Consider the following 13,856-nt stretch of genomic DNA (forward strand, 5'->3'; position numbering starts at 1 on the left):
GGGGGAAAAGACATGCATGTCTTAGGCATGATTCATATTCTTTTTCCAAGGAGATAACCACATAGCCAGCACAAATGATATAGAAAGATATAGCATATCATTATGTATGGCTTTTAATAGTAAGTGACAGCACTGGCTAGTTACCACTATATTATCATAACTCTTCCATAAACTCTGACAGCATAATCGAGTATTAAGGAAACACTGTTCTTCTCTTTCTTTCAGGCATTTTTGAAAATGACCTTTAAGGCTCTGCATTTGTGTTATGTTTAACAGGTATTTTATACACAAAATGTATTTGGGTATAGTTACTATGCCTATCAAGCAGTTTGACTGCATCACTTTATAACACAATGGAATGTATATAAGGTAACTCTCTTTACAGTTATGTTCTGTTAGTGTTCAACCCCCTTGTGAAAGGAAATGAGTGAAGAAAAAAAAAAACAAAAAAAAGCATATGGCAGTTATTACCAAAATAAACACATACCACATCTTGTTCCAAAACCCTGCATGCTGCTCAAGTTACTTGAAGAGTAAAAAGAGTTAAAAAAGAATCAATTCCATTTATTGCCTGCTGGTTGGTGGGGGTTTTTTGTGCCTGCAATGAGACACTCTTTCTGGCATTACAAAGATCTGATATTCCTTAAAAAAAATAAAAAGACAAGAAAAAAAGCAGCTGTGCTGGAAATCATGAATGTCAAAGGAAACTGAGAATGCTAGTACACGCTGAGTCTTGTTCTCTAGCATATTAGCAGAAATAAATTCCAAAAATGGGTTTTATCCTAAGAAACCCTGATTCAGAATAGAAATTCTTCTTGTCATGGAAGCAAGAGAAACATGAAAAATAATAACCAGTACTTATATTACTTTTAATGCTCAAAGTCTTATAGGGTTTATGGACATACCACCATACACACCATTTAATTTTGCATGTCAGTGTCATAACAGATCTTCAGCAGTGACAGCTGACTAACATTTTATTTCCTTTTGTATAAATGAGACATAGCTACTGGTCAGACTACCCTGCTCCCAAGACCAAATAATTAGGGGGAAAAAATCTTTCTTCCTAGGACAAGGACTTGAAAAAGTAGGACTTAAAATGACATCTGGTCCTTTCCTCTACTCCAAAGCAGGGACTGTTAGGATTTAAACTGTATTTTGGCATTTTTTAGTCCATATCCATAGAAAAGCCTGTATCTTATGGCTAGAAGATACAAGTGAAATCAAACCTCCCCCATCCCAGAAGTTTCCACTCTGCAAATTAATTATGGAAAAGAATATGAAGAGTATTACTCTAGGAGCTGCATTTGAATTACAGGTGGGAAGTTATTATAAGCTCATTGTCATGCCTTGAAAGTGATGAATTTAGTATGAAAATTCCTGAACAGAGGAAAGCTTTACCACTGGCTTACAATAACTCCGCATACTATAAGCACATCAGAACACTTAACAACAATCTGATAAAACAATGCAGGAAAAATACCGGCTTTATTTCCTGCACCTATGAGAAACACTGTACCAGAAGACATATCATTAGACACATAAACTGACATGTCCATTTGCAGGTAAGCAAATACTCCTTTCTCACCAAGGAATAATGAGAATTAATAATGTTTAAACTACCAGATGACAGAAATGTCATCTAATTGGATGTTTTGTGTTCTGACTGAAGACAATGTGATTTTGAACCATATGTACAATGTGTGGAATGAGCTTGTTTCCCTTCTGAACAGATTTATACTTTCTTAATGTAACTCTACAGATTGCTTCTATATAACAAAAAACCCAGATTGTTAAAAACAAAAAAGTTAAGTACATTTTCAGAAGCATTCTTCTGTTTAGTCACCAACAGGAACTAAATAAATGCTGGCTCTTTGTTAAGGAGGAAATGTCACAAATACCATATGCAAGGAGGTTCCCAAAATGGTAGCTGGCAGCAGCAGAAAACATGCTTTCACTGATGCAAAGACCAAAATCTTAATTCAGATGGGTAAATCGAATACCATTTTTACCAGCTGCAGCTAGTATGCACCGTAAAAGCATCTTTGTTCTTTGAGGGATTTTTTTGCCCATTATATCTGCCTTTCCCTTTCTGTTCCATTCTTTTTCTCAGTCCTCACTCTTGTTACTTTAGTTTTCAGAAATGCTATAGTTCTACTTCACCTTACTTTCAGATCAGCCTAGATCTCTCTGCCTACATGTTCTTAAGCGACAACCATTTTGTTCTAGAAGATAGCTGAGGAGCAACAGCTTAAGAAAAGCCACAAAAACAAAAATAAGAACAAAAAACTAACTTGCAAGTATTTCAGTCTTCTTCTGCAGGCAATTTGAGATGTTTCCAGTGCTAGAAGAGTAGGGGCAGGGGTGTGCTTTCTAAAGGAAAGTTTAACATATTTTTATGCTGTTTCAGAACAAAATGAAAATTGATAGTTTTAATTTCACATTGCAAAATAATTGTTGAGGATCTACACAGGCCAGTCCCAGTTCATGTAAAGAGAATTTAAAGGTACAAGGGGTTTAGGATGCACTACAGACTTGGTTTGCAGCACAACAGCTGTACAGTACAGGAAGGCTGCTGACCATGATGCAAATTTTGTTCCAGATTAGTGAGTTGCCTTGATGTACATCAAAATCTTACTCCTATTATCAGTGTATGTTGAGCTTCAGCTGTTGAGTCATATCTTTCCATTCAATTGTCTTCTAAACATTTATTTCATTATATACTGCTGTCCTGGGTTCAGCAGTAGCAGTCATTTTTCTCCTTCTTGGTAGCTGGTGCAGTGCAGTGCTTTGACTTTCGGCTTGGGAGCAGAGCTGATAACAATGATGTTTTGGTTTGGCCAAGGACTTTGTGAGCCTCACGCTCTGCCAGGGAGGAGGAGAAGCCGGAAGGAAGCAGAGACAGGACACCTGACCCAAGCTAGCCAAAGAGGTATTCCATACCACAGCACGTCATGCCCAGGATGTAACTGAGAGTTACCCGGAAGGGCTCATGGACTGCAGGGTTGGAGGAGGTATCGGTCGGTGTTTGGTCGGGCTGGGGGGGGGTGAGTTATCGGTTGGCTGGTGGTGAGGTGATGTATTCTCTTCCCTTGTTATTTCCTTTATCATTGTTATTATTGGTAGTAGCAGTAGTGATTTGTGTTATACCTTAGTTACTAAACTGTTTTTATCTCAACCCGTGGGAGTTGCATTCTTTTTCGATTCTCCTGTCCGTCTCTCCAGGAGTAGGGGGAGGGAAAGAAGGAGGTGAGCGAGTGAACGAGTTACCTGACTGGGTTTAAACCACGACATATACTGAAAAAGAAAATATCTGAAAGGACAGTCTCTTTATATTACCTTACATCTGAAATTGCCCTTAGTATTTTAAGACTGATCACTCAGAAATATGAGGCAAGGTACTATACATGAAGTTAAAGCTGATAAGGTGGCAAATCCTCAGTAGCTACAGACTTGATAGATGTCTTAAATTATCTGCCAAGAGAGCATTATGATTGTAACTGTAGAACTATACAATCCCTAGCATAAGCACGAATATTACAGTACCTTTAGAAATGAGCCCACTGAAGAAGTTTCTCTTCATGTAACAAAATCACTGTAACAGGGGAGCTGGTAAAATAATTCATCCTACTTTAAAATAAACCAACATCTCTGTATAATGCATGTACATTACACTTATAAAATGTTTAGGATGGCTGGTGTCAGTAAGAATTTTAAATTTGTATAGTAGAGCACTTGTACTACATGCTCATTCTTTGCATTTAGACTTTATTGTATGAGGTCTGTACGTTGAGTTCAACTGAGGACAAATCGAATGGCAGACATTACTTCACAGTTAAATGGGACTGCTCCACTGTTGTTGAACCAGGAAAGTGCACAACTGGAGCCTACATAATACAATTAGTATGCAATTTAGCAGTGTTCCAGGATGAAATGGCTTTACGGTCTCTAATACCGAAGCAATGCTTACACATCAAACTCCCAGCACTCTTACCAAGCATAATCCCAACTCTACAATTGGATCTATTCAGGTCAGTTTCACACAGATGAAGTTCCAAAAGACTATCAGACTTTTGTGAATGTTAGTCTGGCAGCAGCCTAGATATGAGTATGACACAAAACTGATATAAAGAACATTTCCCAAGCAGCGGGTGGGGGAGGAGAGGAAGAGAAAAGATAAAAGGAAATGTCATTCGGATAATCAGAGAAAATCAGAAAAGGATGGAGATGTAAAAGCTAAAATGCACACACTCAGCACTTATATTATGGAATTTTAATTCACATGTTCAGTTTTCATTTATTTTACTGGACGCTGTTTAGTGCGACTTAAAATGCATCTCTAGAAATTATCTGCACTTATGTCAACAGTTTTGGTCCTACTATCAGAGGAAAACTAGCACCCAGATGCAAAGTCCAAGTATCCAATTGCAAAATCTGGTTCAAGCCACATTCCAAGGCAAGTATCTCGACTCTAATACATGATTTCAAAAGACATGTCACCACTTTGAAAAGCAACAAATTTACAACTGCAAATACAACTGACCTTTTAGCATTTCCATAATCAGGATATGAATGGTGAAGCCTAAGCCTTCTAACCATCTAAAATTGATTCAACCTCAGTCAAATTCTAAACCCTATTCCAAATTTAATTCAGACCATACTATCCTCATTTCTTTTAAAATCCAAAACAACAAGAACTGTAGTAAAGCACTGCCCTTGTTGTGTCAATTTTACAAGTTTCCTGCTAATATTAGCAATCCATGGGATATGTTTAATCCGTGAGATCTTTAGTCTCGCCCTAGAATGAGTATTCATTATTCAGGCAGAGGGGAGGTGTGACAAACAATGAACCACAGATATCAGGTCCATAATTGCTGTTAGACAAAAGAAAAGGTTGTGACACATTTTATGTTTCTACTAATGCATCGCATTGTCAGAATTTTCTCTTATATAAAGATGGCTTATCTAAAATCTAAAAACAGAAACGGTAAGGCTCAGGAAATAATACAAAAATCAAAAGAAGCCTCATCCCTTTACAGTTTTTGCCTCTTACATCCTGTGAGAAATGTTAAAACTGGCTACAAAACTAGAATAAGAAATAAGGTTTTCTTTAAATTCTTGTCCTATAGTTGTATTTTAGCATATAATTTATATAAATGTAGCTTAAGGACCAAGATACACTATCTTTTAAGAAATTTTACAGGGTTCTTCACCTATCCTTTGCCCACTCATTCCAAAGAAACAATTCTAATTTAATCAGAAATGTCATTCATTTATTACTCATTTATCCCAGTAAAAGCAATATTAAAATATGTATTAAATGGAAAATGAAGCCTTTAAAACCAAATTTTAGTACTGATAATGCGCATAACACTGTTGAAACTTTGTAAGCTCTCTACACTCCCTTTTGATTTCTTGAGAATGAGATAGACTCAGCACCACCCCTGAAAATTCACACACATGCTCACACAAATACAGAACCTTTGAGATGAAGCTGAAAATGATATTTTAGGAAATCTCATGATAAAAATAGAGCTATAATGTCATAAATCAACTAAGATTACATTAAGAGTTCTATCTAATTTGGTCGGTTAGGTAAATTCACAAAGCTTGCACAAGCACAGTGGAGGCTTGGAATATGCTGCAGTAATTATTTAACTTAATAAGACAACAACCGAAGTAATATAATAAAAGTTAAAAAAAAAAAAAAAGCAGCCCTCAGATGGCCGAAGAGACAATCGCAATACAAGGACATAGCCACAAGCTGAAGAGACACAGTCTATCAATACGCAGACCAACCAGAAAAGAACTGTAATGATAACAAGACTTTTCTTCAAGAGAAAGTCTTAATCACTGCAGTAGAAAACATTTATTTCTGTGGAGGAATCCAAAAGAGCTGGATTTGTTCCCAAATTCAGGAAATAGTGAACTTTAATAGAACAATGGACAAACTAACTCACTGCGGTTCAACTTTATAAGCTATAAAAATGCAGAAGGTATTAATTTACAGCATGCTTACACTAAACACTACTTCCATCAATATTTTAACAGTTGTCATCAAGAGAATAGTAAAATCAGAGCCTCATTACACTGAAAGATGTGAAGCTGTTAACACACATCTTAATAAGAAGTTGTATTTCAGAATCAAACACCCTGAGGCTTTGATTTGAAATTGCCCACATTTCTTGTCTCTCAGGACATAGTTCAGTAACCATTTTCCCAGCTTCTACTGGGAACAAGCAGTAGTTATGATAACGCAGTAACTAAAGCCCAATTTACTTCCTCTGGGAGGAACTCCAGAAGGAAAACTTAGTTTTATTCAGTATAACTGGTTTTGGGGGGTTTGGTTGGGTTTTTTTGTTTTTTTTCATTTATCTTCCTAAAATTTGGGAGAAAGGTTTTACATTACTATTAAGAGAAACTATAGTGCAAGTAAATGCATTCTCAAGACTGCCTGCTTACATATACTGGACTCCTCTCATATTAGTTGTATGAGGGGGAAAAAAAACAACACCCAAATCTTTACAAAAGGATAAACAGACAAGTTTCAACAGATATTTATCAAAGCATGCAAGCAACATATATGTTAATATATGAAATTTAAATAATAAATACCGATTGTGTCACAAAGAAAAACACTCAGAGCACTACTCAGAGAAACAACTAGAAGTTCCTCTCTTGGCTGTTCCTAAATAGGAGCTTACTGGGTCTCAGTGCTCCAATCACCTGTTCGTTCTGATGATCTTTCTCAAGTACCAATTCTATTTTCATAAGAACTGGAAAGTTTTCCAGAGACAGCTACCCAAATAATACAATTCTTCAGTAAAACGTTCTTTTTTTTGAGAAAGAAAAAATCTTGAAGGAGTCCTAGCTAGCTGTAATAAACTGTTTCTGTTTGACTCCATCCCCCATATCAGTGCGATTTTACTGCAACCATACACAGAAAAAACACTCCACCTGCTCATAAGCTAAGCAACAGAGACCCAAGCATATGGAAATCACTAGGCTAAAATCCAGAGCCACCACAGCGATTTCCTACTGCTACTAACACGTGAGCTAACATGCAAATCTCCTGATTGCCCACAAAATGTCCTTGAACAATTCTCTATGTTCAAAACCAAAACAGGCAAACATCTGTGCCTTTGACCCCAGCAAAGCCCCCCTTATGCACAGCTTAAATGCTACCTTCCTCTGGCTCTCTTAACACTAGGAGGTTCAACTGTCAAACTGCAAACAGCTCTGCTGCATATATTTAGTAACAGTAACTAAACCACAGTCACTGAAATAAAAGTGATAATACCAAGCCCCGCTGTAATTTGGCTCCAAAGCTAGTAACACATTCAGTCTTCATACACCCTCTTTTAAAACAGAGCAATGATCAGCTTGCATCCCTAGATGTTTTCAAGTAGCCCATAATCAATTTTACCTTCTTGTAATGGGTCATAAAGATGATCATGACTAACTATGATTAACAGTTGGTGGGGTACCTATTATGAGTCTGCTCCACCCATATTGACCTGTAGATATGATCCTTTTTAAAGGTTGCTTCATATAAGAAACATTAAGCCTGACTAAACACATTGGGGTCAAAAGCCAGCATTTTGGAATGAAGCCTTCAGATGAAAACAGTACAGAGGAACATTCAGGGGGTTTTATTGCTTTCTCTGCTACCACAGCTTTTTGGTAATCACTTTTTCCAGTAAGTTGGATGAAGCATGCAGCATAACAACACTCAACATTGTTCAGCTATTTAAGATACCACTATTCTCTACTACAAAGATTTACCTTTGAAATTCAACCAGACATAAGAGTAAACTTTAATTATTGTTTACTTCTCACACAGAATTACCTTTAGTAATTATCTCGAGTATTTCCTGAACTCAGAGATACACAAAATAGCCTCCACTCCTATTTAACAGAGCTCCTCATTAAGCATAGATTGGACAAGGCTCCAGTGTTTTTCTACTACAAATATTGGGGGTTTTACAGTCAAAAAAAAAGATGTGCATTATCAGACAAGCTCTTCTAATAGATTTATATAGTGTCATATCAGAAATAGATAAGCTCCAATAGGCAGTAACCTGGCTACACAAACACACCAAAATAAACATAATAAATAAATGACCTTTTCTGTGGAATTTGAGTGCCAAGTCCAGTCAAGCAGACTTCCGTTAGATTAGGAAAGACGACTGCTTAAATGGCAGCCTATCCTTCCATTTTTGATGCATCCGTTAACAATACAATGTAACTACCATTTTAGTATTAACTTCGCTTCTAAGAGGTAGGCTTTGCCAGAAAGAACTGCATGATTTTGAGGTAATCCCACTCTCAACACCTTCCATTACCCCATTGCTGCAAAACACACTCTACAGCAGATTTAGCCAAACAGAACATGTGCCCACCTCTTGGCAACCCAGTTCAAAGTGTCATTTCCCCTGTGCCTGAAACTAGGACTATGGAGCAGTTGATATTTGGCAAGACTTGCTGCTGCTGCTATGGGAGTGATAACTTCTTAACCACAGGTAGACTTCCACAACAACTCAGGTATTTTCTCAGCTTTGAGTCAGTGGAGTCCTATATTACCAGGAAGCCCAACTCCTCGAAACCTAGACATATTTTACCCTACTTTATTTAGGAAAATGAGCAACGGCCAATGAACAACCTACTTATACAATTTTCATAGGGCCACAATATTTTTAAATGTTTGCAGGTAAAGCAGAGTTTCACTGGAAGGCATAACTTTATCACTGAACAAGCCCAGTAGCTCATACAGCTTCCTCAAACTCCATCCACTCTACACCAAAAATAGTCTACTACCAGAATTAAATCAAAAATTGAATAACAACAGTATTAGGGCAATAAATTTGCAACTAAGGAGGATAAAACACTAAGGACTCAGTTGTGAAATGCAATGTTCACAGGAAGAATATAAGTTTAAGATTACATAATCTCACAGAGAATCTGAAGTACATTTCATACTTACTTGTTTCATGAAGTCTGGCAAAATCCTTGGAGATAAAAGAATTTTGTACCAGTTAAAAAAAAAAAAAAATCTTCTTTGGGTACTTCTACTAAAGTTGAGTGTCATCTATCTAGCTTTATTGTAGAAGCCAAATAAAACATATTAAACAGTTCTGCAAAGTACTACTTTTTCTATTTTGCTAAAAGTTCAATTTTAAGCAAATCCAAAATAAATCACAACCCACTGAACCCATAAAAATCACACAAAAGCATACAATACTCAATATATAAACATATTTAGTTGTTTACAATCAAATAAACATAGCTGTATTTAATTGATCTCCCCATTTTCATTCACTGGTGACTATTATTCACGACCATTTGTACACATTTAATGCAAAACCCTACCTTTACTAGGAAGGTCACTGCTACCAGACATCAAAGCAATGTTAACAATACTTTTTTCATAAAATGAAAGATTATAAAGCTTGGTTGGCAGACAGTAATAGTGTAATCACATACAGTTCATGCAAGTTGTTCAATGATAACAAACCAAAGGAAAAGATATTTGTTGGCAGCTGTAGTAGTGCTCCAGATTCACCTGAAAATAAGGGGGTCCTATGGATGGGGAATGCAACCCTTATCATAGGGAGCACATACATGTATTCTCTTTAAAGTGCATTTTATAACAGATTTATGTGAAGATCTGGCTCTGAGGAAAAAAACAATGTGGGACTTACTATATAAAAGATGCTTTATGTAGATGCAGAATTCAGAAATAAATTAAGCGACCTATTTTTTTAACTTCTCTCTGTTCAGTGTTTACCTGATGAGAGTGTGCATACGATTTGGCAAGCTTTTTGGCACTTAAAAGCATTTTAAAATAACGCTGTCATTTTCATAACTGTTAAATCATTAGAATGATGACATTTTAAGTTTGCAGGGAAGTGAGCTTGGCAGTATTCTCATTTGCTTCCTTATAGCTAACCGCATTGTACAAAATCTCAGAAGAATCACTGCTCCCTCCTATTGTATCATGGGGGAGTAAACCACCTTAAATAAGAACTAACTGATGAATATTTACCCTTTCTATATAGCAAACCTTCTTATATTCAAATATGTTTAAGATTATTTTTTCTTCTAAGTTTGGGAAGGTGCTAACCATTCAGTCAGGTTAACCTTCCCAACCTCAATGCTACTCTAATTTCTGCTGAAACAATGCCTGAGCCTAGAGCTGCAGGCTGCCTTTCACCAGGCTACAAGGCAGCTGAATGAGGATTTACTGTTCCACAAGCCCACACAATGCAGCACTAGAGGGATGCATTCTCAGTACACTGTTTGTTTCTGAACTTCCAGATTTTTGTGCTGGGTTAACTGTTGAATATCAAAGAAATGTTATAACTGTGACAGAACAAATTATTATCTAGAATGATGATAACTACAAACAGTGGTTACTATAAAGCAAATGTAATTCATTTGATGTGCTATTTGCAGAGGTGAGAAAAAAATCCATCTATTTCTAGTCAGAGTGAATGTTAAGTAGAGCACTGAAAGTACCTCCAAAGCAAATATTTCAATTTTATTAACCATAATAAATGAAGAGTGGAAAAGAAAGTTACATAAAACTTGCCAGGACATAGTTATTGAACAGTGCAATTTCTAATCTTGGCAATAAATGTAGGTCAAGGGAACTGGAATTTACTCTGTAAATTTTTAAACCTGTTTCTTCTCAAGGAAAAGACAACTGTTCCCTTGCATTTAAGCAGACTTCACCCAAAGCGTAACTACAGCTAGGTGGTGGAAAGTTATTTTTGTCTGAATGCAGAGGGTTTTGAACTTCCTTTAAAGTATCTTTGCATTCTGCATTGTACACTCGCCTCTGGTTCACACTTGTACTCAAGGTATCATCAGTTACTTCACAATTACTATAGCTCTAGTGCAAAATCCAGAGACATGCCTCACAAAAACAAACAAACAAAAAACCCCGCCTCTGAATAAAACAGACCTTTGGTACCACAATGTAGCAGTTGACTGCAGTAATACATCATATTCAATTGTAACTTGGCTCCCAGTATTCATACACCGCATTAACAAAATACAAAGCAAGGCCTCAGTTACAGAACTACTGTGAATATAAATGTGATCGCATTGTAAATGTTAATTATTTACTGACGATTTGACTGCTTCACATACAGTTGTTGCTGTTGTATATAGGCAAAACACATGACAGACTTGTAGGAAGATCGAATAAAAATGGAAAAAAATACAAAAAACTTAAATATTCAAGCTTCCTGCTGATTCTAAAAACCAAGAGCCATTTAAGAATCACATCAAGGTACAAAAGAAAAAAAAAAAAAAAAACCATGCCACCAGTTCATTTTTTAAGATTCATCCATCATTACTTTTTAATACTTATCCATATTCAATGTTAGGTTTCTTCTATTTTGTAAAATAAAAGCCTAATTATAGGCATAAGCTGGAGTTTCACAAAAACAGAGCTCCAATGAATTTACATATCATTGGAATTGTTATCACATTTGAGGAGATGTGGAAAACGTAACTATAGCCCACGTACTGACTGGCCCTCCCATGGAGCAATTTCTTCCGGCTCTTACCTCTGTGATACGTGACAAAGAAACTATCGAGTTTCACAACAGAGATAGGATTTGTGTGTTGTGTTCAGATTTGGCAGTCAAATACTTTATTTGGTTTTGGGGGTGGGAGGGGCAAGTTGTACAAAAGTGGAAAACCTAGCCTAAGCTCAGCTGATCTTTGGACACTGCTCTCATTAAGTATAAATCCTACTTTTGAACTTCCTCCAATTACGTGAGAGGTGAAGCTTCTCAAAGAAAAAAAAAAAGATCATTCAGAAAAAGACATACTGAAGACTGAAAACATGCTTGTCTTGAAAGGTAAACCCTGAAACTGTAGCTCAAGGAACAATCCAGAGCAAAATGAGTTCTATCACATTATAAAAAGCAGACCAATGGCAAGACTGGTTTTGCTATGTGCATTACATGAATGCACATCTGTGCAGTTTGTAAAGATGTAGCCACAAAACTACTACGTAATTCGTAGCCCTTGAGTTTCATTACACCATACCACACTCTCTTTTCTGTATCATGGATGCAAAAACCAAAACCATGGTTTTATTCCTCAGCATTCTCAAAGGCTTCAGATCTCAACCCTTCAAAGTTTGAACTAAAAATTACAGCTCCTATTGGGTTTTGGTCCTTCCCTCACAAAGAAAGATTTATTCTGACTAGGGATCCATTAAATAAATACTAAAATTGTATATAGCCTGAGGCCTGAATGGTGACAGGTAGTGATAAACAAGACCTGCATCTGCACTGAAGGAGAAGAAACAGAAAAAATTTGCCAGTCCACTTGCTACATGGCAAAAGTGGCAGAAGACTTCTTAAAAAATATGTATTTATACAAGTAATCAATGTGTAAAAGCAAACTAAATTTGGGATTTCCTAATCTTTGGGTATTTGACTTTACATCTTTTTATACCTTTAACAATATAATCTATTCAGTATAATTGTGCTTTCCTTCCTTCAGCTTCCATGGTTTTCAGGCATGATCTAGCACTGACTCATTGCACTTCGTTCACATTCAGAAGGTCCAAATTTCATGAAGAACCAGAGTAACCTGTGATGAAAACCCATCTCCTCCCAATGCATGTCACAAAAGCACATGAAGTCTGACCTGTTACAGATCAACAAGGTTGCTTAAAATAATAATCTTAGAATGAAAAAAAAAAAAAAAATAGGCGTTCTGAACAAGAAGAAACAAGTAGGATAACTTAAAGTACATTTGTTCTGCTCTAAAAGTACAAAGGATCCTACTTAATATCAGTCAGAATATGATGAAGGAAAAAGCTTATGAAAGAGTTTGGATGGGTGATTTCTACTTCTATAAGTATATAAATGCACGCTATGTTCCATCAGGCAGTATGACCAAGCAATCTGTCTTGCACATGCAGAAACTGCTTTAATGGCTACTTGCAGTTGACAGCAATCCAGGGGCAACAAACAGAGCAGAGTTTCCCTGTTTTGTTTATTGAGTGGGTTTTGGGGGATTCTTTTATGATAATGAAGACACCAGGGCTTTCACCCTACCAGGCGATAATAATAAAGGTATAGTGGACAGCAAACCCCTTCCTGGCCTGTTAGCAGGATTTATGTAGGCCTTTTGTCCATCCTCAGCTCCCAGATGTTACTTATATATTTATAAATAATAAATAAATAAGTAGTATAGGCTGCTGCTTTCCCAACCTGCATACACTAGTTTCTTCTAAAAACAAGTTATTTCAAAACCAGTGTAACTTACATTGTCAAAGCCACGCTGCTATTGTGGCACTTGCGCTGCGCGCATCCCTGCCCACCGCGCCGGGCAGCTGGAAGTCCCCGCCTCGCACACCTTCGCCGGGCTCCCAGCCATGGAGGCTGCCAGCGAGGCGGCATCCTAGCCCTGGCCGGAGAGCCGCGCCAGGCACCGGCACAGAGGAGCAGGAGCGGCGCCTGCGGCACCCCCGCACACCTTTGGGGCCTCTCCCGCCTCACCGCGACACCGGGTAGCACAAGCCCGTGGGGAACCACCACACCCATCACCTCATACACGCCCGGCTCGGCGGGACAACCGCGGCCGGTGGTACACTGAGGGCCGAACCCCCCAACACCAAGGCAGGCCGGTTCCTGCCCGCCCTAGGCGCTGTGAGAGCTGGCGAGGGAGGAACCAGCCTCACGCCAGGGCCCTCTGCCGCAGAAGCGGGTGGCGGAGCCCCACCGGTGACTAAGCACTCCGACCGCTTCCCCATGACCGGCCTTTCGCCCCGCTCCCCGGCCCCGCCCGCCGCCCTGGCCGGCCCGCCCGCTGCCGCGCCCGGCGCC

Source organism: Pezoporus wallicus, unplaced genomic scaffold, assembly GCF_028554395.1.
Source record: "Pezoporus wallicus isolate ANWC-B61680 ecotype Strahan unplaced genomic scaffold, APGP_CSIRO_Pwel_v1 scaffold_3294, whole genome shotgun sequence".
Lineage (NCBI taxonomy): Eukaryota > Metazoa > Chordata > Aves > Psittaciformes > Psittacidae > Pezoporus > Pezoporus wallicus.